We start from the raw sequence: 16,735 nt of genomic DNA on the forward strand, positions 1-16,735 counted from the left end.
CGCAGCCCCCCCGGCACCGCTTTGGAGGCAGTTTTGGCAGTTTTGACGTGGGGTGTGTCACCAGCGGCGGCTTCTGTGGTATCCTCCAGGGCAGATTTCTGGTGAGTCCCCCTGGGTGGATTTCTAGCAAGTTCCACCAGCATGGCACCAGGCCAAGTGCTTGCCATGTGGTGGGCCACAGCCATGTCCTGGTCCGCAGAGTCTGGCTGGCAGCCCTGGAGGGGGTGTGTGTGTTTTAGGGGACATTTCCTCAGCTCAGGGGCTTTTCCTTGGGGAGATTTTTCAGCCTTAGGAGGGGACTCTTCCTTGGGGGCCTTATCTCAGCCTGGGGTGTGAGTTTCCCCTTGCGGGGGGGCAGCTATCTCAGCCTCATGGGGGGGTCTCTTTTTGGGGGCTCTGTATCAGCCTTAGGGTTCTCCTTGAGGCTCTCTATCATCAGTCCTGGGTGGGGGTGGGGGCTCTTCCTTGGGGGCTTTTCCTCAGCTCTGGGGGGAGCTCAGGTTCTAGCTCAGCCTGGTGGGGGTTTCTTTTTGGGGAGGCTCTGTGTTCAATATCATCCCAGGGTGGGGGCTCCTCTTGGGGCCTCTACGTCACCCCAGGGTAGGGGATCCTCCTTGTGGGTTCTCCCTCAGCCTGATGTGGGGGAATCTCTTCCGAGGAAGCTCCTTTTGGGGGGTCTGTCTCAACCCCTGCATGGGGGGGGCGTTCTTTCTTGGGAACTCTACCTCAGGCCTTGGGAACTTTATTTCACCTTTGTGGGGTGGGGAAACTCATCCTCCAGGCTCTCACCAAAGCCCCTCAGGGGGTGTTCCTGGGGGGGTGGCATTCTTAGGGGCTCCGTCTCTGCCCCAGGTGGGGTCTCTTCCTCGGGAGCTCTGTCTCAGCTCTTTGGGTCGTGGCTATTCCTTTAGCTTCTAACCTTACATTAATTATAATTCTCTTTATTCTTTATTAGCCAATGCTCCGTTCATTCGGTCCCCTGTTAGAAGTGAATAATTCTTCATATGGAACTTAACCTGTTGGAATTACTGTGTGGTTTCTTTTTCCTGATCAGACCCAAACCAGTATAGAATTGGTGTCAGCAGTGATACGGGGGGCGGGGGGAGGGTGGGTCTGCAGAGACGAGATTTCCAGACTGGTTTTCTCATGGGCTTGAACGTGGTGCTGAGCCAGTGGGAACTGGGGTGCTAGTAACCCAGGGCATGAAGTGGCCCTGCAATTAACCAAGCTATCACCCGTGGTTGATTGAGATGAAGTGCCACCGAGGCACGTCCCTTGGGAGCCAGAGTGATGCTGTGCTTCGCCGTTAATGGCAGTGGTGATGAGTATAAGGACCGTGGGGGTGTGGGATTGATGCTTTTGAGGGCTCTTGAGCTTACAGAGAGAAGATGAGAAGCTCAGGTCCATTGGCTCAGCTCAAGTCACGGTCCGAGAACTGGAAAGCCTTCATGACAGCCTTTTGAGAAGCTGCTATTATTATTATTATTATTATTATTATTATTATTATTTTGCAGCTGCAGGGCTGGTATTGCTGAAAATCAAACAGAAAATTTAATTGTGTCAGTTGCTGAATTACAACCACAATTGAATTCACATCTTGACAGATTGCTCATGTGAAAATTAGGGCATTGATGGGGAAGGAAAGGGGTTCTGAAACATGGAATGGGGACATCTATCTGATGGGCCCAGATGAAACGGACGATCTTAAACCCCAGTGGCTCTGAGCCTCCCTTGTAGGTGGTGGTGGCTTTCCCTCCTGTGTCTGAGGCTATTTCCCCTCTGTTTAAAAACCCTGTGACAAGGTGCCTGGGTGGCTCAGGTGGCTGAGTGTCCGACTCTTGATTTCAGCTCGGGTCATGAGCTCGCAGTCATAAGATCGAGTCCCGTGTGGGGCTCCATGCTGGACATGAAGTCTGCTTAAGATTCTCTCTCTCCTTGGGGCGCCTGGGTGGCTCAGTTGGTTGAGCGTTCAACATCAGCTCAGGTCATGATCTCACAGTCCATGAGTTCGAGCCCTGTGTCTGGCTCTGTGCTGACAGCTCAGAGCCTGGAGCCTGCTTTGGATTCTGTGTCTCCCTTTGTCTCTGCCCCTCCCCTGCTCATGCTCTGTCTCTCTCTGTCTCAAAAATAAATAAATAAAACATTTAAAAAATTAAAAAAAAAGATTCTCCCTCTCCTCTCTCTCTCTGCCCCTTCCCTGCTTGGGTGCAGACACAGTCTCTCTCTCTCTCCCTCTCTCTCTCTCTCTCCCTCTCAATCTCTTTTTCTCAAAGAAACAAACAAACACCCTGTAATACCCTTGGTGGGGGCAGATACCTTGAGAGGGAATGCCCGTTTTCCTCAAGGCTTACAAAGACTACTTACTGTTGTCACTAGACTCTAACTAGGGCCAGATCTCAGCATCGTGGCAGGGACACACTAGGACACCCAAAGAATTGCAAGACTTCGCTAACACGTATCAGCAGAATTCTGGGGAACCCATGTAGGAGTGGATTCCAAGGGTTTTAGACCGAAGAGGGCAGGCGATAACACTGGGTTGGTGAATTGTCACGCATGCACTCACTGGAGATTCTGGGTTTGATTATTAGCGTGAGTGTTAGAGGTGGTTGAAACAGCTTACTTGGTTGGTTGGCTGAGATCTGGACCCAACGGTGGCCTACAGTTAATGACGCTGCAGTGTCGTGATCGGAAGAGGGAATCCAAAGGCGTGGGGAGACAGGAATGCTGGATTGGGCACTTTGTGTGTGATCTGCACCCCCTCCAACAATGTTCCACGAGAGGGAGCGGGAGACAGAGGCGTTGACAAATACACGAGTGAGGGGAGCATCCTTGAAATGCTGCGTGGCTTCTCTTTTGTAGGCTGGGTGTGACCTCAGAGGCTGCCTCCGCTGGGATTGGCCCCCTGGTTGCAGTGGGTATAAGGGCATCCTGGAATAGCGGAGACCAAGGGGCAGGACATCACTGCCAAGGACGAGGTGGGCACATGTACCGTAAGGCAGCAGGCAATTGGGACGCCTTCGCCCACAGGGATCTTTGGTGGTGGCTAGTGAATCACAGTGTCCCTGGAAATGAAATAAATGGCAGCTTGATAGATACATAACATAAAAAGCTCTGGGTCTGGTTAGCCAAAACCTGGCATGCTCCGCCGTGACGGAGAGTCTCTGCCTCTCCTCCAGTTTCTATACCTCAGTCAATTCCCGAGCCCAGAAAAATCCCTTGGGAGGCCAGGTCCCTTTGAGGAAGAAACCTTCTCATTTCTGCAAGTACTTACTGTAAATATTCCTCCAAACCTCCCCCAAAGGGACCTGGGGCCATTTACCAGGGTGGCTGTGTACTGGGGAAAAGGACATACACAGACGGGTCAGGGATCGCTATGCACTGGTTCTGAATAAACCCTGATTCTTGGGGACCCACGGTGCCACTCTGGCCCAGAGGTCAACGTGGGGGCTTATGGTGGTCAGGTGATAGAAGGTGGCGGCTGACGCACAGGGGTCCAGGTGGCTCGTGGACCCACCCCAAGGTCATTCCTCCAGTTCCTGAACGAATGATTACAATACATAGACAGACTTAGCGACTCACCATTCTCTCCCCTTTCCGTTTTTATTTTATATGCGAGCTTTGGGAAGTTAACTTTACAATTTTGTCTTTAGGTGACAGACTATCCTGGGGAACTGTGATGGGGTTTGAGGAGTAATAAATACAGTCAGTGGTGACTTCTAGGGCTGTTGGTTTCATTTTATGAGAAGTGTTAAGAATGATGGCTGTGTCTCCTTGGGTGGGAATGCAGAGTTGTGTTGTCAGGAGCTCAATGGTGTGCGCAGGGTTCCTACGGAAGCTCAGTAGTCAAGGGGACGGAACGTGCTGTGTGTCCATGATTGCCTGTGCTGCCCCAAAGCCATCCTTCTTGCCTGCCGGGTGGAAATGGATCTGGGCCCTTTAAATTTCTTGCCTGCAAGCCGGCTCAGCCTGGCCAGTAGAGGGCGCTGGGGGGCCCATGCGGCCGCACAGGGCCCTGCTTCCTGATTCTGGGCGCTCCGGGCTTCTGCCTCCCCAGCTCCTGGCTCCTGCAGTGCACGGCCCGCAGCCCCCCTGGCACCGCTTTGGAGGCAGTTTTGGCAGTTTTGACGTGGGGTGTGTCACCAGCGGCGGCTTCTGTGGTATCCTCCAGGGCAGATTTCTGGTGAGTCCCCCTGGGTGGATTTCTAGCAAGTTCCACCAGCATGGCACCAGGCCAAGTGCTTGCCATGTGGTGGGCCACAGCCATGTCCTGGTCCGCAGAGTCTGGCTGGCAGCCCTGGAGGGTGTGTGTGTGTGTGTGTGTGTGTGTGCGTGTACTTCCTTGGGGGGGTCTGTCTCAGCCTTGTGGCCGGGGGAGGGGCTCCTCTCAGTCTGGGGTAGCGAGTGCCTCCTTGGGGGCTCTATTCAGCCCAGGCTGGGGGGAGTTTGTTGCTTCTTAGGGGTTCTGTGTCAGCCCTAGAGGGATTCTTCCTGGATACTATTCTCTAGAGTTCTCTCTAATTCTTTCTAGCCAGTCCCTTGTTTGTCTGGTCTTCTAGTATGTTTAGGCAATAATTCTTTATACAGAACTTTCCCCATTCAGATTACTGGGTGGATTCTCCCTCCTGACTGGTTGCAAAGTGACTCACGCTGTGTGTTATAAGTCATTGTTTGTCCATCCATTTTCACGTTGGTATTTCCAATTTGGGGCTGTTCTGAATAATTTGCTATGCGTATTCTCAAATGCACCAGGCTTTCTGCGCACATGTTTTTATCCCGTGGATAAATGCTCATTTTGCCTACAGGGTGCTGCGGGGTCACCGGGAGTTTTGTGGGTCTGTTTTTTAAAAATTTTTAAAAATGTTTATTTATTTTTGAGAGAGCGAGAGGGAGAGAGAATGAGCGGGGGAGGGGCAGAGAGAGAGAGAGGGAGACAGAGAATCCGAAGCAGGCTCCAGGCTGAAAGCGCAAAGCCCGATGTGGGGCGTGAACCCACGAACCATGAGATCACAACCTGAGCCGAAGTGGAATGCGCAACTGACTGAGCCACCCAGGTGTCCCATGGGTCTGGTTTTTTTTTTTTTTTTTTTTTGTATCAGTGATAAAATTCGACGTGGGTTCTAGAAGGATCTCTCGGCCTTGGGTGAATGGGGGCAAAGGCACCAACTCTTAACTCCCCAGATGCAGGTGGCAGCCCAGCCTGGTGGCCTTGTGCACGTGGCTCTGCTCCATCGTGTATTTGTGAATCTGTGAAATGGGAATGTTCTCGTGCCTCCATAGGATTGTTGGCGGGACCGAATGGGATAACGCGCACAGGTGCTTGGCACGGGGCTGGCATGGAGGAGGTCCACGGTGGGCAGCAGCCAACATACCGTTGTTATTAGGTGCTTACGCTGGGATGTCCCCGTATCTCCCTGGCATTGACCGTCGCGTGTCTAGAGACCAAGAGCTTAGAGGAGTGGGAAAGGGTCTCGGTGCCCTGTCGGGACCCGGGAAAGCTGGGACACGGCTGCCATGGCTGCCCAGTGCCTGGCGCTTTCTGACGCCCTCCTGTGCCTTCCCTCTGAGGAGTGGACCCTCAAGGTGGCCTTGGGTTCTGGGCTCTTTGCCCAGCCCCCTGACAGCTACCCTGAGCTGCTGCACCCCAGCTAGTCAGACAGCCATGATTAGTCAAATAAAATTTCCATCTGTTGAGGAATTTTCGAGAGTTATTACTGGCTATAAAAGCAATCGGAGGAGAAGGATGGATCTGAGGGGGTAAGTGCCTCTAATTATGTGCAGTAGTGACTTTTAAATAAGGTTGCAGATGTCCTTATCAGAGTGAGCCAGACCCCCATCGCTGTCTGGGCTGGAGGGGGTTGGGCTGGTGGGGGTGGGTCCTTCTCTGTAGAGGGAAGAAGAAGAGGGGCGCCGTGTTTGAATCTTGGGGGTCGTTGTGGCGTTTAGAAAGACCCTGGATGCAGAGGGCCTAGTAAAGGCCCGGCAGGTCTTAATGGGTGCACACTGCAGGTGCTTAATGGATGCACGTTTCTGCTTTCCCTGCTTCCCTCCTCCTTCTCCCTGGGGCCTGAGCCAGGCTCCTGGACAGAGCAGCATCTCTCGGGGCCGGGTTGTTGCTGTCACAGACTCTGTGTGGCCGCTCCACGTAAGGTCTGGGCCTCGAGCTTCGCCCTTAAAATGGGACAATGAATTAGCAGGTGTCCATCCCAAAGGAACACTGGGCGGGGAGATTTTGGGGAATGTGGGCCCAGCATCGTTCTGCCACTAATATATGGCTTTCCTCTAGTGCTTGACTTGTTTTGACCCCTCAGCACCTGGGGGGGGGGGGCGGCGCGGAGGAGACATTGTGGGCAGGAGGGTTTGGGGTGCTGAGGGGCTCATCTGAGGTCACCTGGCTCAGGTGCTCCTGCTTTCTTGGGGGGAAAGAGTTTTAGAAGCCCACCCCCTTCTTTGTCTTGTGATGCTTAACACAAGGTTGTACTTTGGGGGCACCTGGGGCTCAGGAGGCTGCACGGGGGCCAGTGGGGTGGGTGGTTTTGCTGGAAGGGGCTCAAATGTAACTGAGAACCCCTGGAGAGAGGGGTTCACAGGGTCCAAACCCTCAAATGCTTGAAGGCACACAGTCCCCTGACTGCTGGGCCAGGGGTCTGTTCATGGACAGGCTGTTCCTCCTTGCCTCCCCTGCCCACCTGTCCGTCAAGCACAAACCAGCCCCCCCTGCCCCTTGGGCCCTTTAAAACCACAGGCACATGCCTAGGCCCCCGTGGCCGGCCACACTTTGATTCCTCGGAGTCGGCTGTAGAAAAGCCCACATGTGTGGCCAGGAGCCATCAGAGTTCAGTCCTTCCCGCCATGGCTCTGCTCTGGGCAGGGAACTCTCCTTGGGTTCCTTCGTTCCAGTATGACTGATTAGTGGTGGTTTGCCCTGGGCCCGGGGTCCCCTGGTGTCTGATTCTGGAACCACAGGCCTGGGGCTGAGGTAGGAGGGCGGGGCCAACAGAGCTGTGGTTTCGGGTTTGCAGCTGAGTTTTATGAGAAGCTGAGGCCTCTGGCCTGGTTGTGCCCACGAGGGAGGTCATCTCCCTGTGCGTCCCCAGCCCCTGGGTCCTCCCTGATGACTTGGTCACTCCATCAGCTGCAGAGGGGACAATCTGGCTTCCGGCTGTGCCTCTGGCTGCGTGACCTGGGCAGGACCCCGACCTTGTGTGGACTCAGTTTCCCTCCCTGTGAGTGGGGATAATAAGACGGGCTTGTCATAGGGTCCGGGCGACAATGAAACGAGCATGTGGCTGTCTCCTCGCTCTTCTCTTCTGGTCAGGCTGGGAGAAGGGCCTGGAGGTGTGAACCTTGCTTCAGGCTCCTGTGTCTGAGGGCCGAGACCTCTGCGGAGGGGAGGCTTTTGGGGCTGGAGTGAGCCGAGTCTCTGGAACTCTCCCCAGTCCTGTGATGGGGTGGGCACCGGGAAAAGGTGCCTGTGGGCTCCAGGACGGCGGGAATTTTGGTGGTTTCAGCCCTGCCTGGGTTTCATGATGTCTGCAGGTGGGTGGGGAGGGGGTGCTTGGGTGCTGGGGTCGTCAGAAGGACCCCTTGAGCAGGTGGCATCCCTGATTGTCTCACGGTCACATCCGTATGCCCCCACCCCCATCTCAGCCCTCATTGAGATGGGTTCTCCCATCTCAAACTTGGGGGAAGATTGGGTCCTGTGCGCCCCATCTCCTCCTGGCCAGGGCATTGGGAGCCCCAGGGAGCTCGAGGCGCCCCCTGATGCCGCACTCTGCCCTCCCTTCCCCATTGCTGGACCCTGGATGGACCCCAGCCCCTCTCCGGTGCCCTCAGGACCCTTTGCTTCCGGCCTGGGAGGAGAGTCTGGTGATTTTCCTCCCCAAAGGAGGAGCGCAGCTCCTCTGCGTGGAGAAGTGTTGTGAGGGGCTGGTTACATTTTCCTCTCCCCAGTTCTTCGTTAGCCACAGCCCTTCTCTGTGAGAGGGTTCCCGGGACTTCTGGGCTTGTGCCCGTGCCTGCCTTGGGCACAAGAAGGCTTAGAGCAAAATGATCCTTAATGTTCCTCCCCGCCCCCGACCGTCGCCCCCCTGCCAAGAATGAGAGGCTGGGAGCCTTGGGGCTGACAAGCTGGAGCATGTGGAGGGCTGGGGAGGCCCCCCCACCCCCCGCCCAGGGAACCCGGGTTTGGGACAGAGCTCCGTGCCTCACCAGCTATGGTCAGTCTGAGCCCTCAGTTTCCTGATTGCTGAGTGGGGATGGTAACCTCAGTGCTGTCACCAGGGTTAAATGAGGCCATGAGGCCTCCACACTCCCCGTCATGGTTCTTGGTGATGACAGTGGGTGGAAACAAAGCCACATGGGTGCAGCCGAGAGAGGCTCCGCAGGCCCGCGGCAGGGCTCACGGATGTCCCGGTGCCTTGATGTGTGCACGAGCCTCTGGCGGGTCCTTCCCCTTGGTGGGCAGCTGTGGGGCAGGCCTTGGGGATGACCCTGCGGTCCTCCTGCCTGAAGGTCCCTCTGTCTTTCAGCGGCTCAGCCTCCTGAGGGTCCCCTGAGGGCCCCCTCTGTTCCGGGGCCTGGTCATTTATTCGTGGCTTGTCTGGCCAACCCTCTGCCATGAGAGAAAGTTGGAGAGACGGGAGGCCCTCCATGGCTGTTCTGAGGACACACCCACTGTCTGTACCCCAGCTTTCAAGGCCCTGTGACCGGCCCACGTCCTCCCCTCCCCTCCTGTGGCCTCTGGTCGATGCAGTGGAAGGCCTTGAGCCCTTAAGATTTGCCGGCTCCGGGCTCGGCACCCGCGTGCCTTGTTTATCCAGTCCTCACCACGACCTTACGTGATACTATTTCTGTGACGTGTCTTCAGGTGACACAAGGACCAGCCTCGTGCGGTGGGGCCGAAGGGCAGGGCTGGCTTCCCAAGCGAGAACGTTCCAGCCGCGCACCAATGGATGTGCTCAGCGTCCCACTGCTGGGAGTTGGCAAGCAGGCGCTGATGGCCGTCGTTCAGGGAGACAGAGGGGACCCTTTGCAGATGACACTGAGGGGCGTCCACCTTTCAGGATCACGGTCCCCTGAGTCTTGAATTCCCTGCTCCTTACTGGAGATGGCGCCAGTGATCCCACTTACAGGAACTGAGGCTCAGAAGCAGGCATTTCTGTGCCCTGATCGCTGGTTCCTCCCCCTTCTTCCACTTATCCCAGGTGGCCGGGTTCTGAGCATGTCAGCCCTGTGTCTTGCTTGATGGCAGCATAGTGGGCCATTGGTGGCCTTGGGGGTGGGGAAGGGGGGCTTTGATCCAGTCAACTATTTCTTCACTTACTCTGCTGAGCACTTATATTCCCCCTGAACACCTACTGTGTGCCAGGCCCCGGGGGGGGGGGGGGCGCAGATTTGTGCCCTCGGTGAGCTCACGGTCAAGTGTGATAGATAGGGGGCTCTGCCTGTGGTTCCCAAGCATCCGAGTGAACTCCTGGCCTTGCTCGGACCAAAGAATTAGCCACCTGGGGTGGGGTCTGGGCATCTGTACTTTGTCACAAGCTCCCCAGGGGATCACGGCTGAGACCCCAGATTTAGGAACTGGGGACTCATAACTCTCAGTGGACAGCTGTGCAGCAGCTGGGGGGCTCCAGCCAGAGAGCAGGTGGGAGGGGTGCCGTTGGGATCCAGAGAAGGTGGGAGGAGGGGGCCGACTGGGGGTGCTGGACGCTTCCCCATCCGTGAAAAGCAGTAGACAAAGGGCAGTGAGTCCGGGGCTCTGCAGAGTGCATGGCGGGTGACTTCCTACCGTCCTGGTCCTGGTCCGCAGGGACCGGGGTTTTTACCACTTTAGGTCACCGCTGTCTCCCAGTGACTAGGACGGGGGTTGGTGTGAAGGAGGGGCTCACACTTTTGTGGGAATGAACTTCATAAGGCGGGGCAGCCCCTCCTTGCCTTTGGCCCCCACCTCTGCTTGAGCGCTATGGACCAGACCCTGTGCCGGACGCCTTGTGTGCATTAACTCCTCAGATGCTCCCGATGGCCCTGGGATACAGGCACGAGGATCACACCCATTTGGCAGATGAAGAAACTGAGGCCCAGGGAAGTCCCTCTTCATGGCTGCCCCTCCACTTCCAGTTCAGGTTTCGCCTCCTCGGAGGGGTGTGCTCTGAGCCCCGGGCCATTTACACACCCCCATTATCTTTGCTGCCTTCACAGCTTGCGTAAACGTGCTGTCTCCACTGCCCTGGATGATAAGGTCTGGCTCGTGGTGGACCAGCTGTCCCGACCTGACGCCCGTGTTCTCAGCCACTAGGCTCTCCTGCCCGCGTGGCCTGATGACAGTTGTGAGTTCATTAAGCGACATCGGCATCATTGCCCGGGGCCCTGGGGTGAGGCAGACGTTCCCTGGCTTGCTCTCTCCCCCAGCTCCCAGGGAGGTCGAGCTCAGCCCAGGTTTAGATCAGCCACAGTTCACGCAGCCAGCCCTCCCGCAGAGTAATTACTATAATTTCCCCCGCGTAACCCTCCGCTCTTGGATGGTATTGTGACCGAAATGGGAGAAGCAGGAACACTCCCTGCCCTGGTAATTGCGGCTTCGCGGGCGCTGCTGACATCTCCAAAGGGAGCTGGTGATTCGCGGCATGTGTCGGAGGCGTCACCTTTGAACCCTGGCTTTTTGACTCTGGCGCCTCTTCAAATGCAATTATGATGAATGAGTGGGATGCATTGATTCACTGCGTCCTCGGGGCTGTGTTCACATCCCTGGTCCAATCTGGAGCCTCGTGGCAGCCCCGTGAACCGGGGGGCGGTGCATGGCCCTGACTCAGTCGGGCAGAGGGTTCCGCGTTCCCCGAAATCGTGCAGCGTGGGAGCGGCAGGGCCTGGCTGGAACCCGGGGCTCCTGGGTTCGCTCGCTGCCTCCCATCCCTTCTGCTCAGACGCCCTGTTAGAGAGGATGTTCTGATGATTCTACCACCTGGGCTCAAGTGCGTTAGAGAAGAGCGATAACGAGCGCAAAAATCATGACCTTGGGCCCTGACGGCTCACCGGGCCGCTCACCTCGCCTTGTAAGCGGGAACGCATTTAACCTCCCACAGCCCATCACGGTTATGCTTCCCAATTTGCAGATGCAGGACCTGAAGCCCAGAGAGGGGGTGCTGACCTGAGGGCCAGGGAGCCAGGAGGTGATAGAGCCCAGACTGGAGCCGAAGCAGTCTCCAGCGCCAACCTCCGGTCTCTCCTGCTGTGCAAATGGCAGAAAGTCAGCATTCCTGAACATGTAGTGTTTCCTCCTCTTTCTTTTCTTTCTTCTTCTCCTCCTCCTTCTTTTCCTTCTTCTCCTCCTTCTCCTTCTCCTCCTCCTCCTTCTCCTTCTTCCTTATCAATCCATTTGCTCATTGGTTCACTTGTGAATTCATTCATTGATTCATTGATTGATTGATTCATTCATCCATCCAGCCTTGTTTGTGGGTCCCTGTTAACACCAAGCATTGTTCTAGGTATTAGGGATTCAGTCCTGTACAAGCTTCCATTCTATTCCTGAGCTTCCATTCCAGCTGGGGGAGACAAATCACAAAACCAGACAAATGATGAATTCGGGTTGGGAGAGTGATGGAGGAAAATGAGTAGAAAGGAGATGCGGGGTGTTGGGAGGGGGACACTAGCCAGTGTAGTCAGGGACGGGCTAAGCAGAGACTAGAAGGAAGCATGAGAACACCACGCAGAAGAGATTCCAGGCAGAGGGAGCCGTGTGTGCAAAGGCCCTGTGGTAGGTCTGTGCCAGGTGTGTTTGAGGACCTGCAAGGAGGGTGGTAGGAAGTGATGTCGGAAGCTGAGTGGGGAGATGCAGGGCGGGGGCGGGGGCTCAGACAGGTGGGGAGGGAAGACGAGCCTGGCTCGCTTGGATTCCGCTGGCCGATAAAGGGGGGAGTTCAGTTGTGTTACTGAAGCGGTTGGCAGCTTGGCCTTTCCCTGAAAGCGGGAAAAGTCTCAGCGTGTCTGCCTGTGCCAAAGTCCCTCTAGCAAGTCTGGTTCTGGGAGGCAGGTGCATACGTGTGTGTGAGGTGAGGTTTAGAGAGTCAGGTGGGAGCTCTCTTCGGGGCAAACCACAGGACTAGGCTCTGGCTGACATGAGCAGGAAAGGAAGTGACCACTCAGCTTGCAGAATCGGAGGCTTGGCCGAAGGACTAGTTTGCAAAGACCAGGAACCGCAAGCCTTCTGAGACCCCGCTGGGATGGGTGGCCCCAGTCAGCTCGGAATGATTCTACAGGCTGGAATTCTAGGTCCGGGAGGGGCGGGGGTGAGAGGGCCTCTAATGAACGGGGCTTTGGCCACGTGACCAGTCCTAGTTTGTGTTCAGGGCCTCATGATCAATAGTCCCACCGGGAGTACATTTTGGAGGCGCGGTCAGCCCTGGAAGGGCATTTGGGGGTGCCGGTATCCAAAGAAGAGGGGACAGACAGGTGCTTGGCTGCTAACAGAGGCCCAGGGTCCCCGGCAAGGATCTCAGAGATGGGTGAGCTGTCCTCGCCTTCAGGATGCTAAGGGCAGAGCCCGTCCCGGGTGGAATGTTCGAGAAGGGGCCGGATTCCTCCGAGCGAATGGTGGGGTGGAGTTCAGAGAGGACAGAGGTTCCCGGGTCTGGGGGAGGTTGTGGCAACGCTGGGTCTGGCTGGGCTTTGAGGGCTGGGTGGTCTTGAGAGCGAGGGGGAGCGGTGCTCTGAGTGGGGCTCACTGCTCAGGCAAAGTCGGGGAGGCCTCCTGGCTTTCGTGGGGGTGGGAGCAGACGCTGAGTCACTGGCAGGGAGTGGGGAGTGCTGCTGGACCTGCAGGCTGAGCACGCAACCGAGCCCCAGTCTGGGGAGTTCAGACTTAGGAGGGTGACGGCGTCCGGCCGGGGCGGAAGCCGGCGGGGGGGAGGAGTGCTTTGGGGAGCACCTACTATGTACCTACGCTCCGCTAAGTGCTTTGTCGTGGCCTTACTTAACCTTTACGGCAGTCCTATTCGATAGCACTGCTATTTACCCCTACTACACAGAGGAAGAGACAGGGGCTCAGAGAGGTTAAGTGACTTAGTCAAGGTCACACAGCCAGCAAGTAGCCGAGAAGGGGTTCCATCCCAGGCTCGGCTAACGGTCTCTCCTTGTCCGGGTTACAGACTCATCAGCTGTGAAGTTGGGCAGCCTGCTGACCTGCTCTGGCCCTTTGCCCCAGTCATGTTTCTTCCTCCGTATTCTTAGGCGCCATCGAGCATGGCTGTGGGCGGGCAGGGGTGGCCAGTGCAGGGGCGGGTTGGGGGCGGGTCCGAGGTGACTTTCTCCTTTTTTTCTCCTCCCTCCCTTCCCGGTGCAAAGAGCTGGAACAAAGCTGGCAAAACTGGAGTCAGCAGAAAAAATCTAATTTTCACCTCAGACACGTTTGTAGCTGACAGATACTAACCCAACCTCTAGACTTTCCCTCTAGACGGGTCTGAGCCGAGTCCTGCCCTGGACACTGGGACACCAGCCCTGTCGCGAATTCACTGTCGCGTTTTAGACAAGATGCCTCTTCTCTATAGGCCTCAGTGTTTCTACCGGTAACATGGGAGGGACCGGTGCTCAGGGTGGGGTGTTGCAAAGTCAAGTGCCTACGGGGGGCCCTCCACCGGCCAAGAAAGACAAAGGTGTGAAATGGGCCAGGTGTGGGAGAGCAGTGGTGCTGGGGATGTGTGGTCCGGCGGGCAGCTGCCCTGCCCATCGGGGCAGTTCTGGCTCGGGGCCGACCGGTTATTGCTGGCGTGGGGCAGCGATTGCCGGGTCCTTGGATTATTTTAAGAAAAGCCAGGGAGCTGACTTGTGCTCCAAAATATTTCAAAATTTAAATGTCAGCAGCTTATTTAGAAATCTTGGGGGAAAAAATTTGCGGAGGCCCATAAAAGGAGCTTCACGGGCTGAAGTCGGCCTGTGGGGTCACCAGCTGCCAAAGCCAGGACTGGGTCATTCGGGTTTCCTCCAGCTGGATGAGCTACAGCTACGCTGAACATGCATATAAATAAAAATCAACTATTTGCCTTCTAGAGGTATTGATTTGTATTTATTGATGAGCCTGAGGTTTATCACGGGCATCTAAGCTCAGAAATAATGACGGGGCGGAGACCTCTTTGAGAAACTTTAATCACAGATTAGGAATCCTTGGGCCTGTCCCTCTCTGTCCCTCTGGGTTACTTCTGCCTCTTATGTTTGTCTTTAATCCTTCGTGGTGCCGACACAGCCTAGCCTGGTTGCTATGGCAACAGAGCGTGCTACCTTCTTCCCCTCGTAGATTTGTATATTCGGAGAGAGAAAAGCGGGGCGGGTGGCCTTGAGATTTCCCTCACCTGGACGGCGGACCCAGGGACTTCTGCTTTGTACCTTTGCAAGATCATGGGCGGGACAGGTTTATTTGAAGCCTGCGGGCAGCCCAAGAGCAAGATTTATTGGCTCTCCGGAATTTTTCCAGACCTCCGTTTAGAGCTATTGACTTTCTCACGTCGGCTACCGTTCCCAGTTTGGAGAGTGCCTGTGGATCAATCCCATAGTATCCAGAGATCAATGGGTTTATTGGTCCTTTTTAGGGTGGGCTTGGGAAAGACTTGAAAAAAGCCAGCGGGGTTCGAAGAGGATATGGGGGTCAGGGTGGCCAATGAGCTGAGCAGGTGCTCTGGTCATTCCCACCATGCCCAGGTGAAGCCAAGAGGACCCAGAGACCGGGGAGGGAGGTGGCTGCCCTGGGGCTGGGGTGTGCCATAACTATCAGTCCCAGGCAGTGACCAGGAAGAAGAGGGGAGTGGGTAAGGCACAGACGCTGGAGTCCAACTGCCCGAGTTCGAATCCTGGCCCCACCGCTATGAGGCTGTGGGTCTTGGGCAACTTACTGAACATCTCTGAGCTTCTGCGTCTTTGTCTGTAAAACGAAGACCGTCGTGCTAACTTCTTCACGAGTTATTGAAAGGACTGAGAAGGTACGTGTAAAACACATAGAACATAAGTCAGCAAACTTTTCTGTAAAGGACCAGAGAGGAGACATTTTAGGCTTTGTAGGCCGTATCCTTTGCCAGACTCCTCACGTCTGCTGTAGTGACTTGAGAGCAGCCGTAGACAATATGTAAATGATGGACGTGGCTGTGTTCCAATAAAACTTTATTCATAGATCCTGGAATTTGAATTTCATATACTTCTCACGTGTCACGAAAGAGCCTTCTTGTCCTGATTTTTTCCCAACCGTTTAAAAGTGCAAAAACCACCCGTGTTGGGGCAGCCGTATGAAAGCAGGCAGCAAGCCGGATTTGGCCCCCGGGCCGTGGTTTGCTGACTCCTGATGTAGAATACTGCCGATTACGCGTTCATTAGACGTCAGTCACTGATGTTACCTTTATCGTCACCATTATTCTTTTCGTCCTAGGAGGATGGACTGGAGGCAGGAAAATATTTGGCCCAGAAAGAAATGACTTGGGCCGGGGGAGGAAGGGTGCATATTAACTACACTCAGGGAAGATGGGATCCCAGCAGGGGTATCTTCCGCTGTTTGTGGGCAGAACTGACAGGGAGATGAATTTTTGGCTCTGAGGCCTCTAGCAGCCAGTTGGAACAGACTGCCTTGGACACCGTGAGCTCCTGTCACCAGAAGAGCTCCAGCAGAGGCCAGAAGCCCCGACACGCTGCTGGGGGGAGGCTGGCTCACGGGAAAAACAGACACTGGCTGTGGGGTCTGAGCTGGGTTCCTGCAGCTCTGGCCAAGTGGGAACGGTGTTGGGGAGATGGTTCCTGTTTCCTGGTTTCCCATGGCCCCTTTTCCTAATACTCAAAGCCCCTTGCCGTCTTCTTGCTTCCGGAACAATCCAGTGATGTGTACGGGGCCAGCATTGCCCCGCTGAACCGGTTGGTCCGGGCCGAGAGGCCTGCCCGCTAGGTGGGGAGGCGTGCCTGCTGAGGCACATGGACTGTGGTCCTGGATCTGGGTCCAGTCCCGGCTCTGCTGTTTCCTGGGTCGAAAGCTTCTTTAACCTCTCTGAGCCTCTGTTTCCCCATCCGTAAAGTGGATGTACAGGATCTCCCTGACAAAGTATTTGTTACCGTATGGAAAACGCCTAGTGTGGTCCCTGGTGGACGGTAGGTTTTCCAACAGTGCTCATTCGTGTCCACCACAGTCCCGGCCTCTGGTCCGGGACTGCTGGGTGGCCTGGGAGGGTCAGGGAGGAGCCTGTCCTCTGGGACGCGGTCTGTCCACCAGCAGTTTGATGTCGGGGAGCCCTCCTCCCCCAAGCCTGGGATGCTGGCATCTTCGGGGAGGGATGGGTGTCGGGGCAGAGTCTGGGCTTCCCACAAGCCAGGGACCTTCTCCACCGAGATACAGACACATCTACACTGGGCGGCGGCGGGGGCGGGGGTGGTCTGTGGTCCTGAGGGTGACCTCCAGACAGCCCAGAAAGCCAGCATGGATCCTCCTCCTGCACCTGTGCGGCCACGACACTCGGGGGCCTAGGGGAGGGACCGCCGGGGAGTCTAATGGGGAGAACAGGTGCATTCAGCTGAGACGGGTCTGTGCCCACAGGCGGGGGTGGCCCAGGGTCATACCTCCCTCCTCGTCTCTGCTTCGTGTGCTGGGCCCTCTGCACGAGTGACTTCCGTGGGGAATCCCACGAATTCTCACAACCCCCCCATGAGGGGCATGTAACTGCTACCCCATTTTAGGGATGAGCAGACTGAGACTGAGAGCCCAGGTCACCTGTCCGGGGCC

The 16,735-nt window shown here is 56.0% G+C and overlaps 1 protein-coding gene across 1 annotated transcript in view; it reads left to right on the forward strand.

Moving 5' to 3' along the window:
* The first annotated feature begins 4,041 nt into the window (after positions 1–4,041).
* ACTL8 (actin like 8) overlaps positions 4,042–16,735 on the forward strand; it is a 61,673-nt gene continuing 48,979 nt past the window's right edge. The window contains exon 1 of the mRNA XM_042953306.1: positions 4,042–4,180. The gene's annotated coding sequence lies outside the window, so the exon portion shown is untranslated. The remainder of the gene's footprint in view (positions 4,181–16,735) is intronic.

Source organism: Panthera leo, chromosome C1 (assembly GCF_018350215.1).
Source record: "Panthera leo isolate Ple1 chromosome C1, P.leo_Ple1_pat1.1, whole genome shotgun sequence".
In the NCBI taxonomy this organism is placed as follows: domain Eukaryota; kingdom Metazoa; phylum Chordata; class Mammalia; order Carnivora; family Felidae; genus Panthera; species Panthera leo.